The sequence below is a fragment of the Myotis nattereri genome (assembly GCF_964212035.1).
Source record: "Myotis nattereri genome assembly, chromosome: 2".
NCBI lineage: Eukaryota > Metazoa > Chordata > Mammalia > Chiroptera > Vespertilionidae > Myotis > Myotis nattereri.
Window position 1 is genome coordinate 120,992,448 of NC_138076.1, and position 25,418 is coordinate 121,017,865.

The window sequence follows — 25,418 nt, forward strand, 5'->3', positions numbered from 1 at the left end:
ACCATTTCAAACTTGCTGCTTCTCAAATGTTTTTATTATTTTAAGAAAGAAAATCAACACTTTGAATTCACCTGCTTTTATTATTTTAAGGAAGTAAATAAAACATTGTGTACCTACAAGTTTTCACTTACAATTTTAAAATTTAGGACATGTTTCATACATTCAAAAAGAATTGTATAATTCTTACCTGTGTACTCACCACCTAGCTTAAATAAAATATTATAGAGTTAAAAACTCCTTGTGTGGTTCTGCCTGATTATAGATGTGTTTATAATGATGTGGATGTTTAATTTTATCCAATAATACAAGTCTAAAGCCAAGATCTTTTTGGCCAGAATTCAGAATTTCTCAAATATAAGAAAGGTGATATGATGCATATACTATATGCAGTATACATTATCTAACTTTCCAAACAAGGTTGGCGGGGAGGGGCGGGGGGGGGGGGGGGGGTGCCTCCCAGCTCCTTCATCAAACATTGGTATTTCTGTATTAGTTCAGGTGTGGTTTTGTCACCAAATTAGTTACAAAATTTGGGGGTTTTCAAAGATATTTGAAATTCAAGTATGTGGATATGGGCTTATAAACATGTGTGTTTGGTTCATTCAGTTTGATCAGTCTGGTAGGATTTTTTTAACTTTGTGTTAAACTGATCAAAATGATGAGATGTGGATATAAAATGAAAATATAACTATAATACAATTTTTAATATTTTAGGATTTTAAAAAATCAGGATATCAGTGAGGACAGGAGTCTTTGGGAAAGGCTACACAACCTAGAACTAAGTGCCACAGATTGCTGATATAAGTCGAGAACATCCATGATTAAAAACCTAGTATTTGCTTCTAAGTATCTGCTTGACAAGATATTTGTCATGCTGAGAACTCACACTTGAGTCCTTACAATTAACTTGATTAACTGATAGATAAGAATTACTAAAAACCACAATTAACTTGATTGTAACTGAGTTAGTCACCTTCTCACTCTTCCATTAAAAAGAATGAAATGGCAATCAACAGCTGTTTTAAGTGTCATTGCTGCTTCAAAAAGAGGTGCTCTTTTTGGTAGGTCTGACATCAAAACAGTGCTCCTTTAGGTACATGGTTCTGTAATTTTTCTAGGAGCATCAGATTAAGGTCATACAATCTGAATGCCTGGTGTTAGAAATCTGATATGCTACATGCTGAGGGTGGAAGCAGAGACATATGTGCTTTCTTTCTTTAACTTGTAGAGGTCCTCCCTCTGCTCCCCCTCAACCTCCTGCTACTCATAAAGAGCTTATCAGCCTAGGGCCTAGCCCAATAATCTATAATAATAAAAGCGTAATATGCTAATTAGACCAGCCGTCTTTCCGAAAGACCTTCCTGACAAAGCCAGGGCTTCAAGGTTAGCCCAGGTAGTGGGTGCCTGCCAGCGGCCGGAGGGTAGCCTGAGTCCCAGGTGCCAGAGGGAAGCCAGTGCCAGCAGCCGGGGGGGGGGGGGGGGGTGCCTACTCTTATATGAATTTTGTGCATTGGGCCTCTAGTTACCATATAATAATGGTAAATGGTTGAGGTCTTTATTTAAGCTCTTAGTTTATAGTGACTCTGTGTGTGTGTGTGTGTGTGTGTGTGTGTGTGTGTGTGTGTAAAAGTAATACATGCTCACTGTTAAAAACAATATACAAAGAAAGAAAAGAAGTATACATGCAAGGGAAAATCTGGCTTCATCTGACCTTTCAGAAATTATTAGATCTAAAGAATTTCTGTGTATATCCAAACATATATATGGAAAAAGAAGATGTAGTGCATATATAAAATGAAATATTACTCGGTCATAAAGAAGAATAAAATCCTACTATTTGCAATAATATGAATGGACCTAGAGGGTATTATGATAAGTGAAATAAGACAGGCAGAGAGAAACAGATTTGATTTCACTTATATGTGGAATCTAAAAAATAAAAACAAATGAACAAACAAAGGTATAGAGAACAAATTGATGGTTATCATGTGGGAGGGAGCTTGGGGGGCACTGGGTGAAAAAGGTGAAGGAATTAAAAAGTACAAATTGGCCCAGCCAGTGTGGCTCACTGGTTCAGCATCCACTTATGAACCAGGAGGTAACAGTTCAGTTCCCAGTCATGGCACATGCCTGGGGTGAGGGCTCAATCCCCAGTAGGGGGCATGCTGGAGGCAGCCAATCAATGATTCTCTCTCATCATTCATGTTTCTCTCTCTTTCTTCCTCTCCCTTCCTCTCTGAAGTCAATAAAAATATATTTAAAGAAAAAAAAAGAAATACAAATTGGCAGTTACAAAATAGTCAGGAGGATGCAAAGTACAGTATAGGGAATATAGTCAATAATATTTTAATAACTATGTATAGTGCCAGGGGGAGTATTAGACTTACCAGGGGACTACTTCCTAAGTTATATAACTATCCAACCACTATGCTGTACACCTGAAACTAAAATAATAATGAATATCAACTATAATTGAAAAAAATAAATAAAAGTTAAATTTAAAAACTGATACTCAATTCAGTTACTGGATAACTTTTAAGCACATCTGGAATTAGTTGGGCATGTGAATCTACTTTTTCAACAGTAAATTTTATAAAATATAAATACAAATCAATTATTTCTGAGAAAAACCTAGCATCTGAATTAAGATATGCTATAAAAGTGTACAATTGATTTCAAAGACTTACTTACTTGTATGCATATATACATAACCCATGAACACAGACAATAGGGTGGTAAAGGCCTGGGGCAGGGGATGGGGGTGAGCTAGAAGGGGTAAAGGGGGGAAAGGGGAACATAGGCAATACTTTCAACAATAAAGATTTAATTAAAAAAAGAAAAATGAATGTAAAATTTCCCATTAGTAATTTTTTAAATATGTTTCAACCTGTAAAAATGATATTTTGGATGTTTTAGGTTAAATAAAAAACATTATAAAATTATAAAATCTAATAGTTTCCTTTTACTCTATAATGTGGTCATGAAATTTTTAATTACATAAGTGGCTCACATTATGTTTCTACTGGACAATACTTTCTAGAGGTTCCTGTTGCCCCCACCATAGCCATTAATAGCTCAATGAATGGCATCACCATCCTTCTAGCTCAGTGCTGTCCAATAGAACCTTCTCTGATTATGGAAGTGTTCTACATCTGATGATGACTGGGTGGTGGTAGTGGTGATTTGTCTGACTCACAGAATCCCTTGGGAGATTGTGGAGCCAGAGTTCTTGGGAGACTGGAGAATACCATCTATTATTTTGACTGTTCTCTGGGGGAAAGGTAGTAGGTACAAAAAACTGCAGACCAGGCTGGCGGATGTGGTTCGATGGTTGAGTGTCAACCTATGAACCAGGAGGTCATGGTTTGATTTCCAGTCAGGACACATGCCTGGGTTGCAGGCTCAATCCCCAGTGAGGGGTGTGCAGGAGGCAGCTGATCAATGATTCTCTCTCATCATTGATGTTTCTCTCTCTCTCCCCCTCTCCCTTCCTCTCTGAAATCAATAAAAATATATTCTTTAAAAAACTGCAAACCAGTGTTGTACAACAGAACTTTCTGTGACAATGGAAATGTTGTATATCTGCACTGTCCAATACAGAGGACACTAGTCCCATCTGGCTATTGAGAATATGCAATATCGCTAATGCAACTGAGGAACGAGTTTTAAATCTTATCGCATTTAAATTACTATAAATTTAAATAGCCATATATAGCTAGAGACTACTGTATCAGACAACACTGCTTCTCGCCTACCTTTTCCATCTCAAAGTCTGGGAGTCAACTTAGTCTCCTCCATCTCCATCAACTGTCCTGTTCCCCATAGAAACACACACACACACACACACACACACACACACACACACACACTGAATTACCCAGTCTTTTGTTCTTTAAAGCTTTCAATTCTGTATGCTTCTCTATCGCCACTGCCACTACTTTCCTTTTCAGGCTTTACAAGGGGATAAGGCCACTTTCAAGGGGATAAGGCCACTGCCTCCTAGTTGATCCTTAGACTCAGAAGAGAGGTAAAAGCTAAAGACAGAAAAAAACGAATATTCAACATACAGATGAAAAATGAAATACAGGAGATGAATCACCCACAGAAAAATCAAACATTTAATGAATGGGTAGAAAAAGGTTCAACAAAGGTGACTGAGAAAGAGATCCAGAGACCCAGGAAGAAAACCTGAAACGTAATCTGAAGACCCCAAAAGAAGTGAGAGTTTTACAAAGGAAGGAGAAATCAACTGTGTCCAAAGCTGCTATAGTAGACTATCTTGAAAATAGCTCTGAATCTTTACCTCCCAGTATTCATGCTCTTGTGGGATCCTCCTTCCCCCACCATTTTGTGTGTGTTAAACCTAGTAACTCCCTTCTAACAAAGAGAATACAGCAAAAGTGATAGAATGTCACTTCCTATAGTATTAGGTTACAAAAACACTCTGCTTATTATTTCCCCTCCCAACCTCCTCCATAGAGTTCTCAACCTGGGAGAAGCAAAGTGCCATGTAGCTAGTAATCCTATGCAGAAACCCAAATGTCAAAGAGACTGATTTCTCAAGCACACAGACAACAAGGACCTCAAACCTGACAAGAGCCACATGAGTGAGCTTCGAAGCAGACTCTCCCCAAGTCACTTTTGAGGTGACTGCAGTCCTAGCCAATTAGATTGCAGACTTATGACGGACCCTGAAACAGACACACCTCATCTAGATGATGCCTGACCCTCAGAACTATGAAACAATAAATGTTCGCTATTTTTATAAGTTCGGGGGTAATTTGTTGCATAGCAATAGGCAACTGTTACTAACTGCAGCAAAAGTTTTCAGTAAAACTGTGGAGACAGAAACAAGGCAGAAATAGGTTGAGAAGAAAATTGCAGGTGAAGAAATGGAGATGTCTAGCAAATGTAGACAATTCTTTCAAAAAGATTTGGCAGTAAAGTAGAAAACAACTTAGAGGAAGTATTAGAAAAAGTATGAAGTTGGAGAAGAGTTTTTTGTAAAGACAAGAGACTTTCTAAAGTTCAAGTGATGATAAGAAGCCAATAGGGTGGAAAAATTCACTCTCAAGGAACTTCATTATCAAGAAACTCCTCAAAAAAGACGGAACAGACATCATCCAAAACCACAGGAAGGCTGGCTGAGTGGAAATTCTACAACTAGAAGGAAAGAGAAAAGCATACCGAGACTCAGAGGAGGCGCGGTGTGGGAGTAAAATACAGAGGTACAGAGGCACATGCGGAGAGGGCTGGCGGCTGAGGACACGGTTGTCTTTTTCAATCGGGAGGGAGTCTCAAGTTCTGAGCTCCAGTTCCGGGCGAGTCTCTGGGGACGCAGACTCATACGGGAGAAACTGGACTGTCTGGCATCGGTCGGAACTCGAGGGCAGCTTTCTCTCGGAGGTGCTTGCAGCGATTGCCAGGACACTGAGAAGCAGGGCCTCTGAGGGCAGGACTGAGAGCAGCCATAACTGCTCACTCAGCCCTGTTGATCCCCTGGGACCCCGTCCTGCCCAAGCCATGCACGGAGGCTTTTGCATATGAAAGGCCTGGCCCTTTGCAATCTGATAATTACCTAACAAACTGGCCCAAGGCCCAAGGGCCACTTGCATTGAGTCACAGCGGGCTCCTGCTGGGTAGCCTCACGCAAAGGCTAGATTAGCACCTCCTTAGAGATCCAGGAGCCAGTGTGCCCGGTGGTCAGAGTGGGACCATCAGATTGCAGCTCCTCGGATCCATAAAGGAAACACTCAGGGGGCAGATTCAGTGACCACCAAAGCCCCATTGAAGCAAGTCTTGCCCCGGAGGGGTGACTCCAGCACAGAAGTTCTCCCACTGCAGACACAACTGATTCTCACAGTCAATTGGCCTGGAGGTCAATCCCTCCCAGTGTTACCCACAACAATCAAGGCTTAACTACAACAAGACTGTGCACAAAGCCCAAAAGGGGGTGCACCAAGAGTGTCTACCTCAGGTAATTGGGGAGGCTGAGCCACTGGGCCCTATAGGACACCTAGCACCGAAAGCCACTCTATCGACACAGCGAAGCATAAAAAAATGCGGAGACAAAGAAACAGGACACAAATGACAGAAATGGAGGAAAGCAAACTACTGGATATAGAGTTCAAAACCACACTTTTAAGGTTTTTCAAGAATTTTCTAGAAACCGCCAATAAACTTAATGAGACCCTCAAGAAATCTAATGAGACCCTCGAGGTTGTGATAAAGAACCAACTAGAAATTAAGCGTACACTGACTGAAATAAAGAATATTATACAGACTCCCAACAGCAGACTAGAGGATCACAAGAATCAAGTCAAAGATTTGAAATATGAAGAAGCAAAAAACACCCAACCAGAAAAGCAAAATGAAAAAAGAATCCAAAAATACGAAGATAGTGTAAGGAGCCTCTGGGACAGCTTCAAGCGTACCAACATGCGAATTATAGGGGTGCCAGAAGAAGAGAGAGAACAAGATATTGAAAACCTATTTGAAGAAATAATGACAGAAAACTTCCCCTACCTGGTGAAAGAAATAGACTTACAAGTCCAGGAAGTGCAGAGAACCCCAAACAAAAGGAATCCAAAGAGGACCACACCAAGACACATTATAATTAAAATGCCAAGAGCAAAAGACAAAGAGAGACTCTTAAAAGCAGCAAGAGAAAAAAAGTCAGTTACCTACAAGGGAGTACCCATACGACTGTCAGCTGATTTCTCAACAGAAACTATGCAGGCCAGAAGGGAGTGGCAAGAAATATTCAAAGTGATGAATAGCAAGAACCTACAACCAAGATTACTTTACCCAGCAAAGCTATCATTCAGAATTGAAGGTCAGATAAAGAGCTTCACAGATAAGAAAAAGCTAAAGGAGTTCATCACCACCAAACCAGGATTATACGAAATGCTGAAAGGTATTCTTTAAGAAGAGGAAGAAGAAGAAAAAGGTAAAGATACAAAATATGAACAACAAATACACATCTATCAACAAGTAAATCTAAAAATCAAGTGAATAAATAATCTGATGAACAGAATAAACTGGTGATTATAATAGAACTAGAGGCCCGGTGCATGAAATTTGTGCATGGGGGGTGGGGAGAAGGGCGGGTATGTGTCCCTCAGTCCGGCCTGCACCCTCTCCAATCCGGGACCCCTCAGGGGATGTCCGACTGCCGGCAGTCGGACATTCCTCTCACAATCCAGGACCTCTAACTCCTAACTGCTCACCTGCCTGCCTGCCTGTTCACCCCTAACCACTCTGCCTGCCAGTCTGATTGCCCCTAACCACCTCTGCCTCGGCCCCCGCCACTGTGGCTTTGTCTGAATGACGTCTGGAAGACGTCCGGTCTATCTGGTCTAATTAGCATATTACCCTTTTATTAGTATAGATCAGGGGCATAGAAAGGGAGTGGACTGACTATTCTTGGGGGGGAGGGGGGGAAGGGGGGTGGGGAATGCGGGAAGAGACTGAACAAAAATCGTGCACCTATGGATGAGTATTTGGGGGGGGGGTGAGGGCGGGGGGGGGAAACGGTTGGAGTGGAGCTATGGGGGAAAAAGAGGAACTGTAATAATCTGAACAATAAAGATTTAATTTTTAAAAAAAAAGAAAAAAAAGAAACTCCTCTAAAAGTTCTCACTACCTCTCTGCCTTAACTGAAAACTGGCTTTCCCAGGACACCTTTCAATGCAGCCCTTTCAAGTAGAGGCTATTAAGTCTCTGATATTCCACACCCAGCATTAGAAAATTAGGCTGGTACCCATCTTTCTCCCAACACCAACTCCAGACCATCATTCCTTAACCCTCATGTAAAATCCTTGTTACTCTGATTCTCATGCTATTCAGCAACAGTCTTCTACCTCTACCTCTAGTATAAACTAATAACCACCTGGACATCTTCAGTGAAGATACGCTGGCAACTAGTTCACATGGCCACTATCTTCTATGCCATCTTTCCTGGGTCATTTCAATACACATAGGGTTGAGTCATCTAACACCAGTTCCTCAAACCCATCATCCTCAGTAAGCAACTCTCTAATCTCTGGGTATAGCCATTTACAACCAGTTGTGAAGTCACTTAGTTGTATTATTATCCGTTCATTCATTGAATATTTAGTATCTATTATTTGCTCAGGAGAGAACACATGATAGGTAGTCCCTGTTCTCATGAAATCTAGGACATATTTTTCATATTTTCCACAAAGACAGGTGAAAAGATCCAGCTGAAGTCTAGATACATTACAACTACATTTCCTTTATTAATCAGTCTAGAAACCAAGTCAATCCTAGGAAACTAGAATTGCATGCTCAATCCTAGTGATCACTATTTCCCTTACCTTTTAAATAATCTATTCTAAAATATTGCTAGAGTTCAATATTAGATTCATTGATCTATAAATGTGTAATTGTGCTGCCCAACATAGTAGCCACTAGTCACAAAGCCTGTTTAAATCAATTTCAATAAAATTAAAAATTCAGTTTCTCAGTAACACTACCCATAGGTCAATAGACACATGTGACAAGTGGCTACTAAATTGAATAGTGAAGATAAAGAACATTTCTATCATCACAGAAAGTTCTATTGGAGAGTGCTGGTCTAATGTTTTTGGCATTCACCTCCTTCCTCCCAGAAAAAAACTTAAAATGATAAGTGTCATTTTCTAGTCTCCTGAAAACTCTCTGGTGCTCTACAATAAAAGCTTTATGAGGCACAAAAGGGTCGCAGGTTCGATTCCCAGCCAAGGGCTCATACCTGGGTTGCAGATTCCATCCACGCCCAGGTTGGGGGGGTGGGGGGGGGGGACAAATCAATGTGTCTCTCTCACAACAATGTCTATCTGTCTCTGTGGGTCTGTCGCTGTCTCTCTCCTTTCCTTCCTCCCGCCCACCTCCCTCTTACTCTCTCCAAAAAACAACAACAAAAATCAATGGAAAAATTATCCTCAGGTGAGGATTTAAAAAAGAAAAGCTTTATGAGTACCACCTGCTTTATTCTTCAGAACAATCACATTCTCATTTTATAACAGAAAATTCCCATTTTTATGGATGAGAAAATTAACTGAATTTTAGACAATAAAGTACTCACTCAAAAATTTAGACAATAAAGTCTCTACAGATTGCTGTCACAGATAGGAAATGACAGCAATCCATATAGAGTTTCAGCAGATTAATAATGTAATTATTACCCTGGCCAGTATGGCTCAATTGGTTGGGTGTCATCCCTTGCACTGAAAGGTTGCCAGCTTGATTCCCAGTCAGGAAAGGCTCTATCCCGGGTATGGGGTGTGGTGTGCAGGAGGCAGCCGATCGAAGTCTTGCTCACATCAATGTTTATTTCTCTCTCTCCTTCTTCCTTCCTCTCTAAAAATCTTTTTAAAAACTAATGTAATTATTTTGCCTTTTAGACAACACACTTTTTAACAAAAAGGGATAATACCAACACCTCATACTGGCACTTGACATTTCAAAGTACTTTTTGACCCCCTAACCTGCCCTACAGCTTTCTTGCCTTCGGGTTCTGCATATGCTGTTCCTCCTGTTTACATCCTTTTCATTTGGCCAAATTCTACTTATCCTTAAGATTTCATCTTAGATCTTCCCACAAACCAGTTTAGGGATCCATCCCATGAGGTGATGTAGAAAACTCTGTATGTCACCAACTGAAGACCACAAACTCCAGTTAACTTTTCCTCTTCTCCCACTAGTATGAAACTCCTTAAGAATAAGGAACCCTGACCCTTATTATCATGAAATCCATCTGGCTTAGCCCAGGGCTTGGAACACAAAGGGTACTTAATAAACATATGATAAATAAAGGAATAATGAAAACAAGACACTTAGATAATCAAATCATTTCACAAGTATTCACTCAACCAAGTAAAACATTATCTAATTTGACTTTTACACAAACCTAGGCTTCTATTCAATCACAGAATGTTAAAAATGCACTAAATGGCTTCATTGCAAGATGTTGGTAACAAAGTAGTTCACAAACATGCTTCCCACATAATATGCAAAACAGTAAGTAAAAACCGAAGGTCAAGAGGTGACTGCTAAAGAACAGGGAGATAAAAATGTTCTAAAATTGACTGTCATGATGGTTGCACAAACAAAACTGAATTGTACACTTTAAAGAGGTGAATTATATGATATGTAAATTATCTCTCAATAAAGCTATAAAGCAAAGTTATAAAACAAAAAGTCTGCGGCTAGCCTTAATTCTTGAAAACAAATATTAAGCCTACAAAAAAAAACTTGATAAAATACTTGTTATATTTATGCAATTTTAAAATAGTTAAATGCCATATTATTTTACAAAATTTCACTGGTTAGGAAAAACAATAAATTGGAAATAGAAATCATCTTCAGGAATAACTGGATGGAACAGGAAAGACTTACTTTTCCCTGTGTACTCATTTATACCTTCTGATTTGCAACATGTATTACCTATTTTTTAAAAAATAAGTACATATAAGATTAATAACAACAAAGTCCTTAGTGCAGTAAAAGTATATACTCCCAGGCTGCCTATTTTATTCTGAGAAGAATAAAGAATAAAATATATATGATTTTTTTAATCAATCCAGGAACATTTGTCTCATCTCACACTGAAAAGCATTTAGTCATTTCTCTAGTATAGACACTATAATCAAGCAGAATCTCTTATCCAACACTCTGACACATCTTTAAACAATGACAGTTATTCCCTCCTCCTTGAAAACTTCCTTTCCTTCCTTTCTAGTACATCACACTCCTCTGGTTTTCTAACTCAATGCCTCGTATCAATTTCCTTTGCTACATTCCTCATTTCCCCAGAAGATATCTAGAAGACCCATGAAGGCAGGGATTTTTGTCAGCTTATTCACCACCCAGAACCATACTCAATAACTGTTAAATGAATAAAACAATGCCCCAAGGCATACTGAAGGCATATTGAAGATCCATAGAAATAAATTATTCCACGTAGCCTATATTTTGTTTATTACATTATATTTCTCTGAAAATTGATAATTGATGTAGTAATTATTTTCATTAACCAAAATATTTCATTATCTGGTCTTTCTCCATCAATGTTTTTGATACAGTATGTGTAAAATACACATTTAATAGGCCTTATACTACTTCTAAAAGCATAAATGTAGTGTAGAAAAAGAGCTGTTGTTGCTATTAGAACCTTCACTTTTATATTGTTTCCAGTATTAATGTTTAATTAACAGACTGACATACTTGTCTGACTTTAGTAATGGAAAAAAATAAAATAAAACACTTCAGCAGACTCAACAAAGATATCGCAGTAATGTCCAGCAAGTGATATTTCTTGAAAAATAAAATGTAGGGGTTTTACTAGTTTGAAAGAATATATGCACACTTATGTTCATTTCAGTGTTATTTACAGTGTTATAGCCAAGATTTGGAAGCAGCCCAAGGGCCCATCAGTAGATGAGTGGATTATAAAGTTGTGGTACATTTACACAATGGAATACTACTTGGCCGTAAGAAAGGAAATCTTCCACTTTGCAACAGCATAGATCAGTGATGGCGAAGCTTTTGAGCTTGGCGTGTCAGCATTTTGAAAAACTCTAACTTAACTCTGGTGCCGTGTCACATATAGAAATTTTTTGATATCTGCAACCATAGTAAAACAAAGATTTATATTTTTGATATTTATTTTATATATTTAAATGCCATTTAACAAAGAAAAATCAACCAAAAAAATGAGTTCGCATGTCACCTCTGACACACATGTCATAGGTTCGGCATCACTGGCATACATGGACCTGGACAGCATTATGCTAAGTGAAATAAGCCTGTCAGAGAAAGACAAGTACCATATGATTTCACTCATATGTGGAATCTAATGAACTAACAAACAAAATAAAAACACTCATAGAGAACAGACTGACAGCTGTCAGAGGAGAGAAGGGTTGTGGGGCTGGGAGAAAAAGGTGAAGGGATAAAAAAAAAAAAAAAATTCATAGAGACACAACAGTATGGTGATTACCAGAAAGAGAGGGGGGTGCGGAGAGGTAGAAGAGGAATATTAGGGGATAAATGGTGATGGAAGGAGACTTCACTTGGGGTGGTGAACACACAATACAATATATAGATGATGTAGTATAGAATTAAATACCTGAAACCTATATCATTTTATTAACCAATGTCACCCCAATAAGTTTCATTTTTTTAATATAGTTTTTTTTTTCAGGTATAAGAAAGTCTAACAAGACACAGATCACTTCTACCTTTACACTGTTCCCAAATCATATGATTTCATTCCCACAAGAAGAAGAATCACATCTCACTGTCGGCCATGCGAATGTCTGTTTAGCAATATACATAAAGTTGCACCTGGAATCTTCACACTTGTCCCCATGTGTATCCAATTAAATCAAAGTATAGTTTAAAACCCAAAACTAGTTATGTAAATTTTAACTTTTCCTACTAATTAACTAACCCAAAATCAAAACTATTCATTCTACCAACTTACAATTTAACCTGTCTAAATACAGTTAATTAAGTATTTTATTTATAATTACAATTAGACCACACCCTTTCTCTCTTGATGGTTATTATATCCTCTGTTTCCTGTAAGTCTCTTCAAGCAGAAGTATTTGCTAGAAGATAATAGTCTGCTCATTAAGTAAGCATGTTAAAAAAGGCAATGATCTGCAACTACTGACACTGACATCTATATATTTCTCTCTTGGGTTACATGAAAGCATTTCTCTGGCTATGTTCCCAAATAAATTGAGTAAGCCTGAGTAAGCCTTGGGAAAGTCTCTGCTTAAATTCCATTTCATGACGGTTTCTCTTCCTCCATAAATGAATTATTGAGAGCCATGCCTACTTCCATCCATCATATAATGCATGTCCATCAAAGGACCTGTTTCTGAGCAAGAAATAGCTTACCAGACTGATAGGTAAGGTCACTCAATCCTGTAATCTTACAGGGTGCAGGAAACCATAAGAGAAGATTCTGATTTAATGTGCTAAGTTGTGAAACAATGATGTGAAGAACACGGAACACTGTTTACTCTTAGAAATATCTTCCTATGAAGTGACACATGCCCCCAATATGTTGTTATTAAAGAGCATTTTTAAAGCACTTGACTCCAGGAACAATTCTCAGAAATTGAGAGGGTTTACCGAAAAAGAAAAATTATTCCTCTTTATTTTGAAAGTGTCTAATAAAGAAATCTGCCATTGAGAAGTAAAAATAATTGTGAACACAAAATGTCTAAATGTCAAGGTCTACTGTAAAACAAGCTGTAAAGGACAGATGTGCTTAAAACACTTAAGCATTTTTCATATAATTAGCTCCGAGGGGACTGATCAAATTGTTCATTTTATCCATCCAAAGCAGTCAACCACAACCACCTGCAACTATTTTTGTACCCAACAACGTGTCTTCCAAAGCCACCACCTGAGTCTCAGGCCTTCTCTTTAGGGGCCAGGGTACAGCTTGTAAATGAGGAGGTAAAAAGAGATCTTCCCGGCGAAGAAAAAAGCCTGGAAGGTAACACCTTTAAGGGTCTAAGTGTCATGAGACCTGTTTCCCTAACGCTGCTACCTGAATGAAATGGTCTTCACCGCGATCTCACTCTTCTTGGAGAGTGTAAAACTTCAAACCCAGCCACGCTCACAACTGACCCATCCCGAGCCAACGCGGAGGAATTCTCCTCCCTCCCCGACCCCCCGACCCACTCTGCCAGGAGAGAGGAAAAAAAAGGAAAAATTACCAAAACCCTAAAGCAAGAACGTGAGCCCTAGTGCCACAGCTTCTCCAGCTGCCTCAAAGGTAACAGCCACAGCTCATCTTCCTTTTGAAACGCAACCGTTCATCGCCCATCTTACAATTTCCCAGAAGGAAAACAGGAATCCTCCTCTTCTTCAACATTTTACATCCATCGCCCAAACACACAGATCCACCCTGACCGCACCCCAACCTCCGCAGGGCTCCCCAATTCCTCTACCTCGCCCGCAACATCACGTCTCACAAACCTTCCCACCTCGGTCCTCCAAGCGCCCACCCCGCCTGCCCCGGGTTCCCGCACATCTGCCTCCGCTCCCGCCCAATCCCGGGCTTGGCTGGGTGGAGCCCGCCGGTGGGCTGGGTGAGTTAAGGTGGGCTGAGATGGGCTGGGGGTGGGGTGGGGTGGGGTGGGGTGGGGTCCGCCCCTCCCCAGACTTCGCGATCTCCCAGGCGGGGACGAGAAAGGGGGGCTGAAGCCTCACCTACAGCTCCGCCCCTCCCCGGGGGGCGCGCTGACCTGCCTCGCCAGGGCCCTGAGGAAGACGCTGGGTAAGAAAAGGCAAAACGCCTCAGGGCCAGCGACAGCCGGGAAGCTCTGGGTCCCGCCCGACTGCCGAGCTGCCCCGCGGCGGCCGTCTCACCGGCTTAGCGTTGCCGCTGTTGCTGCTGTTGCCGCCGCCCCGGCGCCGCCACCGCCGCCGCCGCCGCCGCCTCTGCCACAGCCACAGCCACAGCCACAGCACGGCCCCGGGCGCCCGCCGACGTCACCGCCCCGCCCTGCGCGAGCCACCTAGCCCCGCCCCCAGCCTGGCCGCCCCGCGAGCTCCGCCCTCAGCGGAGCTACCTCGCTGCCCCGCGCCCTCCGGGGGCCGCCGCTCTGCAACCTGCAGGCCTCCGGCCCCTTCCGGGGAAAGGCGGGTGAGGGGCCGGGGGCGCGGGTGACTCAGGCTCCCGCGGTGGCTCCGCGGAAGCTGAGTCACGGGCGCGGGGCGTCCACACGCACACACCCCCACGCGCGGCCCCTGCGGCCCCGGGGGCGCAGAGCCGGCGCCAGCTCGGGAGAGCGGCGGTAGGTGGGAGCGAGGAGAGGCGGCGCTTGTCTCCTCCTGCTTTCCGTAGGAAGTGGACCGGCCCGGCCCGGAGAGCGGAACGCAGCCCTCCCGACCCTTAGAGTCGCCCCACCCCTGCCGTGGCCGGGCCCGTTACGCCGCCGCCGCCGAGGGGAGTAGCTGTAAGGGTTGGCGGCGCGCTCACGGCCGCAGGGCACCCTTTGTCCGCGGAAAGCTTTCATGGACCCCACCCGTAGTTTTTGCGAAATGTGGCTCCTGAGGTCGTCATAGGATCTGGGTCTGAGACGCAGCCCTGGGGAAGAACGCCGGTGTCGCGGGAGACCCAGGCCGGTGTAGGTCGCTTTCCCGTGGTGGTTGTGACGAGAGAGGAGAGCGCGGGCGGAAATTGGTGTCCACAGGCGGCCCCTGCGATGTGCCAGGTACTGTCCTACGTGGTCTGAGTCCAACCCGCAGCGAGGCGAGTCTGCCGGACACTTGCACCGTATTTCACGCAACCCAGGGTTCCTGTGCGGCATCGCAGTCGCGTTTCTTTTGCTGGAGCCATGCGAAGAGGGTGACTGCGTCCACTAATTTAAAGATGTGCCTCTAAACCAAGAATGTAAGAGTGATGTGAACTATATTTATTCCCAGCCTTCTAGTGTTTATTAAAATAATGTAAAATGCCCTTGAAAGTGGAATTTTCATTTTACCCCTACTTACTCTCCCCCACCACCATTAACCAGTTTACACTGCCTCCTAATGCGACTAACATTTTCCCGTCTCTCCTCAGTATTCACATTCATTCATTCATCAAATCCTACTGGTTCATTCTGCCCAGGCTCTCTGATGGTTCCCTCCCAGGATCGTTATTGCAGCTTCTCATCCTGCGGGATAGTCGCCCCCTTCAGTACATTCAACATATGGCTACCAAATGTTAGTTAGACTGCCAAATCAGCACCCTAAAATATTTCACTTCTTGGACATCTGTCTGTTTACCCAGGAAAAGCCATCCCTTAACTGTTTTTCAAGAGAAGTGAGTTGTTATATCTTTCTAGTTGCCATTCTGCCACTCGGCTTGTGTTTCCTTGGAAAATCACTTTACTTATAGGCCCTACTTTTCTTAACTGTAAAACGGGGTGTGAACTATATGTCTAAGATCCATCATATCCCTAAAATGTGTGGATCTGGAAAGTTAAGGTGCTAAACACTAAATTATACATACACAGGAATACTGTTAAGATCACAGACTCAGAATTTTGTCTTTGTTTTTCGGGGTTTTTGTTGTTTTTCTGCCATTCCACTGGTTGTTTTTATTTCCTACACTGACCCCGGTATCTTTTTAGGATTTATTAAAGCTGGCTAACTGAGCACATGCAGTCATTGCCTCTTCTTCCTGAGACCCCATTAAAATACTTGGAATTTAAAAATCATACAAACCCATGGAAAATGGGAAGGGGCCCCATAATTTTTTTTTTATCTTGGCACACCGAAAGTAGGTTTAGTCTGACTAAACAAAATGGAAGAAATATAATGTGTAATAGGTACACATCGAGGTGCTGCAGCCAACGAAGGGGCCTATCTGCCAGAAGTGATTTAGAGAAACTGAAATTTGGAGACAAGACAGCAAGAGTGAGAAGCAGAGCTGGAAACAGGGAAACTAAATAAAGGTTTGCATATGAAACAGCACAATAGCTAAGCATTTATCCCAGGCTAAAAATCAAGAGTTCTCATAATCTCTGGGGAGGAACCTGGGCAGCTATTTGAGCATTAATGACTAAGAGTAAAGCATTCTTCATTCTGGCACAATAGCCCATTTCCTACTCACTCAACCTAGAGTGAACTTGTGCAAGTTGGCAAGACCCTGTTAAGTTCACAACATTCCTAATAAGCATTCCAACTACCTCAAATATGAACAATCAAGGATTATTAGATATTTAAAGAAAGTCTCCAACTTGAGGGAGAGAGGAAGTTAAACAGAAAATGTAACCACAGAAGAAACACAAAAACATCAGAGAAGTTAAAATAATTAGTATGCTCATAGACATGACATTTATGAAACAAGAATAGTATACTCAGATGAAGAAACAATCCAAGAATAGAAAGTAGGTTTTGAAATTAGAAATAAAAAATTGTCAAAATTATAAATTTACCTTAACTATTAAAAGATAAATTTTTAAGAAAATAAAAGGTTGAATGTAGCCGAAACCGGTTTGGCTCAATGGATAGAGCGTCGGCCTGCGGACTGAGGGGTCCTGGGTTCGATTCCGGTCAAGGGCATGTACCTGGGTTGCGGCACATTCCCAGTGGGAGATGTGCAGGAGGCGGCTGATCGATGTTTCTCTCCCATCGATGTTTCTAACTCTCTATCTCTCTCCCTTCCTCTCTGTAAAAAATCAATAAAATGTATTTAAAAAAAAAAAAATTTAAAAAAAAAAAAAGGTTGAATGTAATATGTTACCCTGTGCCGATATTGTATTGCTGATAAAGTTCCTTACTTCATAGGAGCTCTATGTTCTTCTAGATAGGAATAAAAAAACACAAGTCTTAATTTCTCATGTGTATAAATTTAGGTGGTTTTAGGCAAAAATAAAATATCCCAAATCTATTTTCTAATTTTTTTTGAACATGCATCTAAAATAAATATTTGGATATGTAATAAAATTGCATCATGATAAAAATAAAAAATAAATTTGCCATAGCCGTTTTGCTCAACAAATAGAGCATTGGCCTGCAAACTGAAGGATCCCAGGTTTGATTTCCGTCAAGGGCACATGCCCTGGTTGTGGGCTCAAGCCCCAGTAGGGGGTGTGCAGGAGGCAACCAATCAATGATTCTCATCATTGATATTTCTAGCTCTCCCTTTCTCTCTGAAACCAATAAAAATATATTTTAAAAATAAATAAACTTTTAAAAAAGAATATAAGAGAAATAGTCAAACTAGCAGAACTAATATTATAAGAGAAAAAGAAGGAACCTGGCTGGAGAACCTGGCTAGAGAACCTGGCTAGGCTGCTGATCAACTGAACACTGTCTCCGTGTCATTCCTTCTTCGCTGACTCCGTCCACACCTTTGGGAACCCCTGGACCTGCTGGGGTTGGACCCCGACAACTCCTTTCTGCTGGTGAACGCCGTGGAGTAAGCATCGTTGGAATTCCCCCTGTTGCAGTCATCATGTCTAAGTCTGAGTCTCCCAAAGAGCCGGAGCAGCTGCAGAAGCTCTTCATCGGAGGTTTGAGCTTTGAAACAACCGATGAGAGTCTGAGAAGCCATTTTGAGCAATGGGGAATGCTCACGGACTGTGTGGTGATGAGAGATCCAAACACCAAGCACTCCAGAGGCTTTGGGTTTGTCAGCTATGCCACTGTGGAGGAGGTGGATGCAGCCATGAACGCGAGACCACACAAGGTGGACGGAAGAGTGGTGGAACCAAAGAGGACTGTCTCCAGAGAAGATTCTCAAAGACCTGGTGCCCCCTTAACTGTGAAAAAGATATTTGTTGGTGGTATTAAAGAAGACACTGAAGAACATCACCTAAGAGATTATTTTGAACAGTATGGGAAAATAGAAGTGATTGAAATCGTGGCTGACCGAGGCCGTGGCAAAAAGAGAGGCTTTGCTTTTATGACCTTTGTTGACCATGACTCTGTAGACAAGATTGTCATTCAGAAATACCATACTGTGAATGGCCACAACTGTGAAGTAAGGAAAGCTCTATCTAAGCAAGAGATGGCTAGTGCTTCGTCCAGCCAAAGAGGTTGAAGTGGTTCTGGAAACTTCGGAGGTGGTCGTGGATGTGGTTTTGGTGGAAACGACAACGTTGGTCATGGAGGAAACTTCAGTGGTCGAGGTGGCTTTGGTGGCAGCCGTGGTGGCGGTGGATATGGTGGCAGTGGGGATGGCTATAATGGATTTGGTAATGAGGGAAGCAATTTTGGAGGTGGTGGAAGCTACAATGATTTTGGCAATTACAACAATCAATCTTCAAATTTTGGGCCTATGAAAGGAGGAAACTTTGGAGGCAGAAGCTCTGCCCTTATGGTGGTGGAGGTCAATGCTTTGCCAAACCACGAAACCAAGGTGGCTATGGCGGTTCCAGCAGCAGCAGTAGCTATGGCAGTGGCAGAAGGTTTTAATTACTGCCAGGAAACAAAGCTTAGCAGGAGAGGAGAGCCAGAGAAGTGACAGGGAAGCTACAGGTTACAACAGATTTGTGAACTCAGCCAAGCACAGTGGTGGCAGGGCCTAGCTGCTGCTACAAAGAAGACATGTGTTAGACAATACTCATGTGAATGGGGGAAAAACTCGAGGACTGTATTTGTGACTAATTGTATAACAGGTTATTTTAGTTCCTGTTCTGTGGAAAGTGTAAAGCATTCCAATCAAGGGTTTTAATGTAGATTTTTTATTTTGCATCCATGCTGTTGATTGCTAAATGTAATAGTCTGATCATGACACTGAATAAATGTGTCTTTAAAAAAAAAAAGAGAAAAAACAAAGTACAAAAAATTACCCCAAAAATAATGGAAGAAAATTTCCCAGAACTGAAAGCATCTACTAGTACAGGACACAAACAGAAAAAACAACCCTGTGAAATATTACAACTAAAGTTAAAGAGAAGATCCTAAATTTTCAAAAAGGAAAAAAAGTGACCAAGATGCTTTAGAATTCTTACCAGCAACACTAGCTATGAGAAGATAATAGACAGAGACCTTCAAGTTTCTGAAGGAAATATTTCTTGAATTTCAAATTATTAGGGAAAAATTTGTTTTAACTCTTATTTATCATTAAGTAAAAGAACAAAATGAAAAAGTTTTCAGATATTCAGGGACTCATGAAGCTAAACTCCCACATATCCTTTTTTAAAAAAGAGTTACTTGAAGATGTACTCAAACAAACTGAAGTAGAAAATACAAAATATCCAGGAATCACTACATCTAATTCAAGAAGTCTAGGCGTTCTGGGAGAGAAATCTGAAAAAAAGAGAATTTGACTGAATCGTTCATTTTACTGTGATAGAAAGCTTAGAAAATGCTGTTTTCTGGTATTCAACTTTTAGGTCCAACCTATTAATAAATTATACGGATGTTGACTCCGTATCCTAACTCCTAAACGGAAAGAAAAAAAGGAATGAAAAAATATCCCACTCCTCACCCTGGCAGCCACCCTTCTATTTTCTGTCTCTATGATTTTAGGAAATGAAAAAGTTCTAGAGATGATGGTGGTGATGATTGCAGATCAATGTGGGTATACTTAATGCCATACAACTATGCACTCAAAATAGTTGAAACAGTAAATTTTATGTTATGTATATTTTACAATTAAAACTTTTTTATTTTTTGTACTTCAAGGGCAGTGTTTTGGAGTGAATTGTATTCCTTCAAAATTCCATGCCCTTTCCCAAAAGGACAGGGTTTGGAGAGCTTCCAAGTTGGTGAATACATTGACTGTGAGGAAAGTGGTATGCCTGCAGAGGTCATGGAAGGTCTGCACCCATTTCCCATTCTTTTCCCTATGTGTCTCTTCCATCTGCCTTTCCTGAGTTATATACTTTTGTAATAAACCAGTAATCTAGTAATTAAAATTTTTCTTTGTGTTCTGTAAGCCATTATAGCAAATTAATTGGCTCCAAGAAGGGGATCATGGAAACCTTCGATTTATAGTCAGTTGTTCAGAAGTACAACCTGGACTTACGATTGGCATCCTGAGTTGGAAGAGGTCATTGGAGCCTCCAATTAGTAGCCAATTGGTCAGAAGCACCAGTAACAACTTGCCCTTGAAACTGGAAAGGGAGGGAGGTGCAATGTTGTGGGACTGAGCCCTAACCTGTGGGATCTGATGCTATCTCCAGATAGATAGTGTCCGAATTGAGTTGAATTTAGGACACTCAACTGGTGTCTGGAGAATTTCTCCTTGGTGGTATGGGAAAACCCACTCGTAGGTATATGGCCAAAAGAATTTAAAACATATATCCATACAACAATACAAAAAAAATGTATATGTGAATGTTATGGCAGTGGAAACTAAATAATGAATAAATTCCTCAAAAAACGTAACTTTAACTGAATTGCTCTCTTGCAAGAAAATAAAGGAATTGTCCTCAAAGATTCTGACTTGTAAAAAACAAATGTTTATTTCTCACTGTTGGAAATTGAAAGCTGGAGGAAGAGGCAGTCCACTGCTGTGGCTGTGCTCTAGATACAAGTCAAATTCAAGTCAGTTCTACATGTCTCACATTCAAGGACCCAGACTAAAGGAGCAATAGTCACCTGGGTTATATTTTCCTCATGGTGGAAAGCAAGCACACAAGAAGCTAAGGCACAAAAACTCATTTGAAGCCTCTGCTCAGTTGTGCCATAAATCCCGTGTGCTCACATTGCATGAACCAAAGCAAGTCCCATGGCCAGGTCCAACATAATGGTGTGGGAAAGTATGCTCTTCTTATTGAATAGAGGGAGGGAATAAACAAGGGAAGGAAAAAACATGCCCTTACCTTTAAGAAAATTTTCTAAAAGTCATGCACACCCCTTCGGCTTATATCCCATGGTAAAAGCTTTGTACGTGATCATTCCTTGCACAAGGGTAGGTTGAAAAAATAGCCTTTATTGTGGATGGCCATGTACCCAGTTAAAATTAATAAGTTCTATTACTAAAATAAGAAGAAAATGGCTATTGAGAAACAACTAGCAATCTCTGCCACAGCTTCTAAAAAATTACTAAAATTTAAAAACTTAATAGACACATTAGATCCACCTAAAGAACAAATGCAGAAGATACAGCTGAGGAAACTACCTGGAATGCTGCACATAGGGACAGAAAGATTGAAAAAGAGCCCTAGCTGGTTTGGCTCAGTGGATAGAGTGTCGGCCTCTGGACTGAAGGGTCTGGGTTCAACTCCAATCAAGGACACGTGCCCGGGTTGCGGACTCGATCCCCAGTAGGGGGAGTGCAGGAGGAGTCAATCAATGATTCTCTCATCGTTGATGTTCCTATCTCTCTCTTCCTCTCCCTTTTTTTCTGAAATCAATAAAAAATATATTTTTGAAAAAAAGAAATGGCCAGCCGGTGTGGCTCAGTGTTTGAGCATCAACCTATGAGCCAGGCAATCATAGTTTGATACCCAGTCTGGGCACATGCCTGGGTTGTGGGCTCGATTCCCAGTGAGGGTGTGCAGGAGGCAGCCAATCAATGATTCTCTCTCATCATTGATGTTTCTATCTCTCCCTCTCCCTTCCTCTCTGAAATCAATAAAAATATATTGAAAAAAAGAAAAGAAATGGCAGAGAGAAAAGGCAGTTTCCTAATTTAAAACTATTTAGAGTCCCAGAAAGAGAATTGAGAGAATGGAAGTAAACTAACATTCATATACCTAATGGGTGAAGACTTTATCCAAACAATAAAAGATGTAAGTCCACAGATCAGGTATCACTAAGAGTACTCAGCAGGATCAGTAAAAAGAAATTCAACCTTGATATACTGTAGTGAAATTAAGAACATAATCAACAGATATTTTTTTGACAACACATCTTCAAATCAGTTATATATTAGTTTTCTAGGGCTGCTGTAACCAAGTGCCACAAATTGGGTGGCTTAAAAAACAGAAATTTATTGTCTCACAGCTCTGGAGACTAGAGGTCCAATATCAAGGTGTCAGCAGGGCCATGCTCTCTCCGAATCGGTAGGGAAGGATTCTTGTCTCTTGCTCTGTGATTTGCTAGCAATCCTCGTCATTTCTTGGCTTGCCAGTGGCAGCACTTTAATCTCTGGTTTCATTATCACCTGGCATTCTCAATTTGTGTGGCTATGTCTCTTTTCCTCTTATAAGGACACCAGTCATATTGGATTAAGAGCCCACATTCTGCAATATGAACCTATCTTAACTAATTATGTCTGCAATCACCCTATTTCAAAATAAGGTCACATTCTTAGGTACTCGGGATTAAGGCAGTGGTTCTCAACCTGTGGGTCACGACCTCTTTGGCGGTCGAACAGCCCTTTCACAGGGGTCGCCTAAGACCATCCTGCATATCAGATATTTACATTATGATTCATAACAGTAGCAACATTACAGTTATGAAGTAGCAACGAAAATAATTTTATGCTTGGGTCACAACATGAGGAACTGTATTTAAAGGGCCAGAAGGTTGAGAACCACTGGATTAAGGTTTTAACATATCTTTTTGAGAGATACAATTCAACTCATAAAATCAGATAAATAAATGATCAGTTAACTTACAAAGCAACAGTAATTAGACTGATAGTAGACTTATTAACATAGGACAGAAGCCAGAAGCCAGAATAATATCTTCAAGTGCTGAGGGAAACTAATTGTCATCTTAGAATTGTATACCCAGGAATGCTATTTTATAAGATTAAGGACAAAATAAATATATTCTCAAGTTAACAAAAGCACAGGGTTTATTATCAGTTGATCTTCATTAAAAGAAAATCTAAAGACATTTCAGAAGAAAAATAATTCTAGAAAAAAGGTCTGAAAGACAGGAAGTTAGTGATTAAAGAGATTAGTGAACATATGGTGATATCTAAATATACATTTTTTTAACTTCCAAAAATGTATTGAAGAAGAAATAATAAAACTGAATGTTCCTATAATGAGAAAATTTTATATTAAAACCTCTTCCAGTCCCCCTCTTCCCTCCCTACTCTTCTACTCCCTCTAAAAATCAATGGGAAAAATATCTTTAGGTGAGGATTAACAACAACAAAAAAATAATAAAAATGTTAATGTCCTAGCAAATGTTGTCAGTGTTCTGCCCATATTCCTTCAACTTCCCCACTTCAACGAGCTCTAGGGATGTCCCAGGTTTTACATTTATTTGCCTGATGGCTTTTTTCTTAAACCTCTGCCTAAGGCAGGCCAATGGGAAATTGGCCCCTATAGGAGCAGCCATCAATCAATGACTGATAAAATTCAGCAGATAAATATTCAGGGTTCCCTGCCCTCTGAGCAGGATAACTCTGAAATACATGTTTTACACTAATTCCCTGAATTATCCAACAGTATAAAGCAGTTTCTTCAGTGGCAACTGGCTTGATAACACACCCTTTTATTGTCTGCTTTCTTTCCCTGTCTCACTTCCCCACTACTCTACTAGTATTTCCTGGGGTTACCTCCCAAATAAATGACTTGTGCTTGAATCCTGTCTCAGAGCCTGCTTCTGGTAGAACCCATTTCCATGTCCACATGGAAATGTCAGATATGCAGTTAGATATGAATCTGGAATTCAGAGGAGAGGTTCAGACAATTGATGAATCGTTGGCAAAAAGTGGTATTTGTTCTGGTTATCTGTTTCAGCAAGAAACTTTACCTCAAAATTTAGTGGCTGAAAACAACTTTTTTTTTTTTGCAGCTCACAATTTTGTGGATCGGAAATTTGAGTCTTTCTCAGCTGGGCAGTTCTTCTTTTCCACATGGCATTACCTAAGGTCACTCACTCCATGGTATTCAGTTGCCAGATGAGCTAGAATCCAGCACAGCATGTAAAGCTATGAGCCAAGATGAGAACACCAACGGTGTGAATGGGGATGAAGTTCAAGCACTGAAACATCCAATGTTGAGAAATCAATGAGCTGAGGAAGAACCAGCAGCAAACATTGAGGACTGTGTCATATGGTGTTGATAAATTATATGCTGTTGATAAATCATTAATATGAGAATTAAAAATTGACATTGGATTTACTAATATAAAAATCACTGGGGAACTTGACAAGAGCAGTTTATTTTGGTGGTTGAGTTGAAAGTTGATTGATTGGTTAGAAAGAATGGATGTATATATAAGTTGTGAGTATCAGCAATTCTTTAGAGAATTTCTGTTATAAACAGAAGTGGAAAAATTTGGTTAGAAAGAATGGGTGTATATATAAGTTGTGAGTATCAGCAATTCTTTAGAGAATTTCTGTTATAAACAGAAGTGGAAAAATTCTTCAGGCACTGGTGGGGAAAGTGAGGAAAATGTTATGTTCCCCTGCAACTTTCTCCTATATCCAAATTCCATTTGACATCATCTATTCTGCTCACTTCTGGCTTGGGCCTTGTGGGTGAAGGAAGCATACTGGCTGGTATAATAGTTTGGGATCCTCCTTTATTACCTATTTTATTTGCAAAATGGGAAGATAACTAAACTTGCTTTAAGTACTAAATCATTTTAAATCCAAAATTGCAGGGAGGACTAGTTATTTATATAGCCATACACAATAGTTTCTAATTTGACCCTTTGAAGTTTTTTTACACCTGATAAATGTCCATATTGTGTAGGTTAAATAGAATTAGCCACAGTAAGGTTTATAGTTGTAGTTTTGTGTCAAATTCTATGACCACAAATATTGGAAAGCAGGCCCTAGCCGATTTGGCTCAGTGGGTAGAGAATCGCCTGCGGACTAAAGGGTCCCGGTTCGATTCCAGTCAAGAGCACATGCCGGGTTGCGGGCTCCATCCCCAGTAGGTGGTGTGCAGGAGGCAGCCGATCAATGATTCTCTCTCATCATTGGTGTTTCTATCTCTCCCTCTCCCGTCCTCTCTGAAATCAATAAAAATGTATTTTTAAAAATATTGGAAAGCAGTATAGGTCCTAGGTCCATATTATGGCTTAACCTC

At 40.7% G+C, this 25,418-nt stretch overlaps 1 protein-coding gene and 1 pseudogene across 2 annotated transcripts in view; one reads left to right on the forward strand and one right to left on the reverse strand.

The window, feature by feature from the left end:
* The window catches only part of ERC1 (ELKS/RAB6-interacting/CAST family member 1), a 443,495-nt gene extending 428,982 nt beyond the window's left edge, over positions 1-14,513 (reverse strand). The window contains exon 1 of the mRNA XM_081083645.1: positions 14,398-14,513. The gene's annotated coding sequence lies outside the window, so the exon portion shown is untranslated. The remainder of the gene's footprint in view (positions 1-14,397) is intronic.
* A 3,464-nt stretch (positions 14,514-17,977) lies between these two features.
* Positions 17,978-19,051, forward strand: LOC308514423 (heterogeneous nuclear ribonucleoprotein A1-like; annotated as a pseudogene). Its single transcript has one exon. The product of its transcript is annotated as a heterogeneous nuclear ribonucleoprotein A1-like (transcript).
* The last annotated feature ends 6,367 nt before the right edge of the window (positions 19,052-25,418 follow it).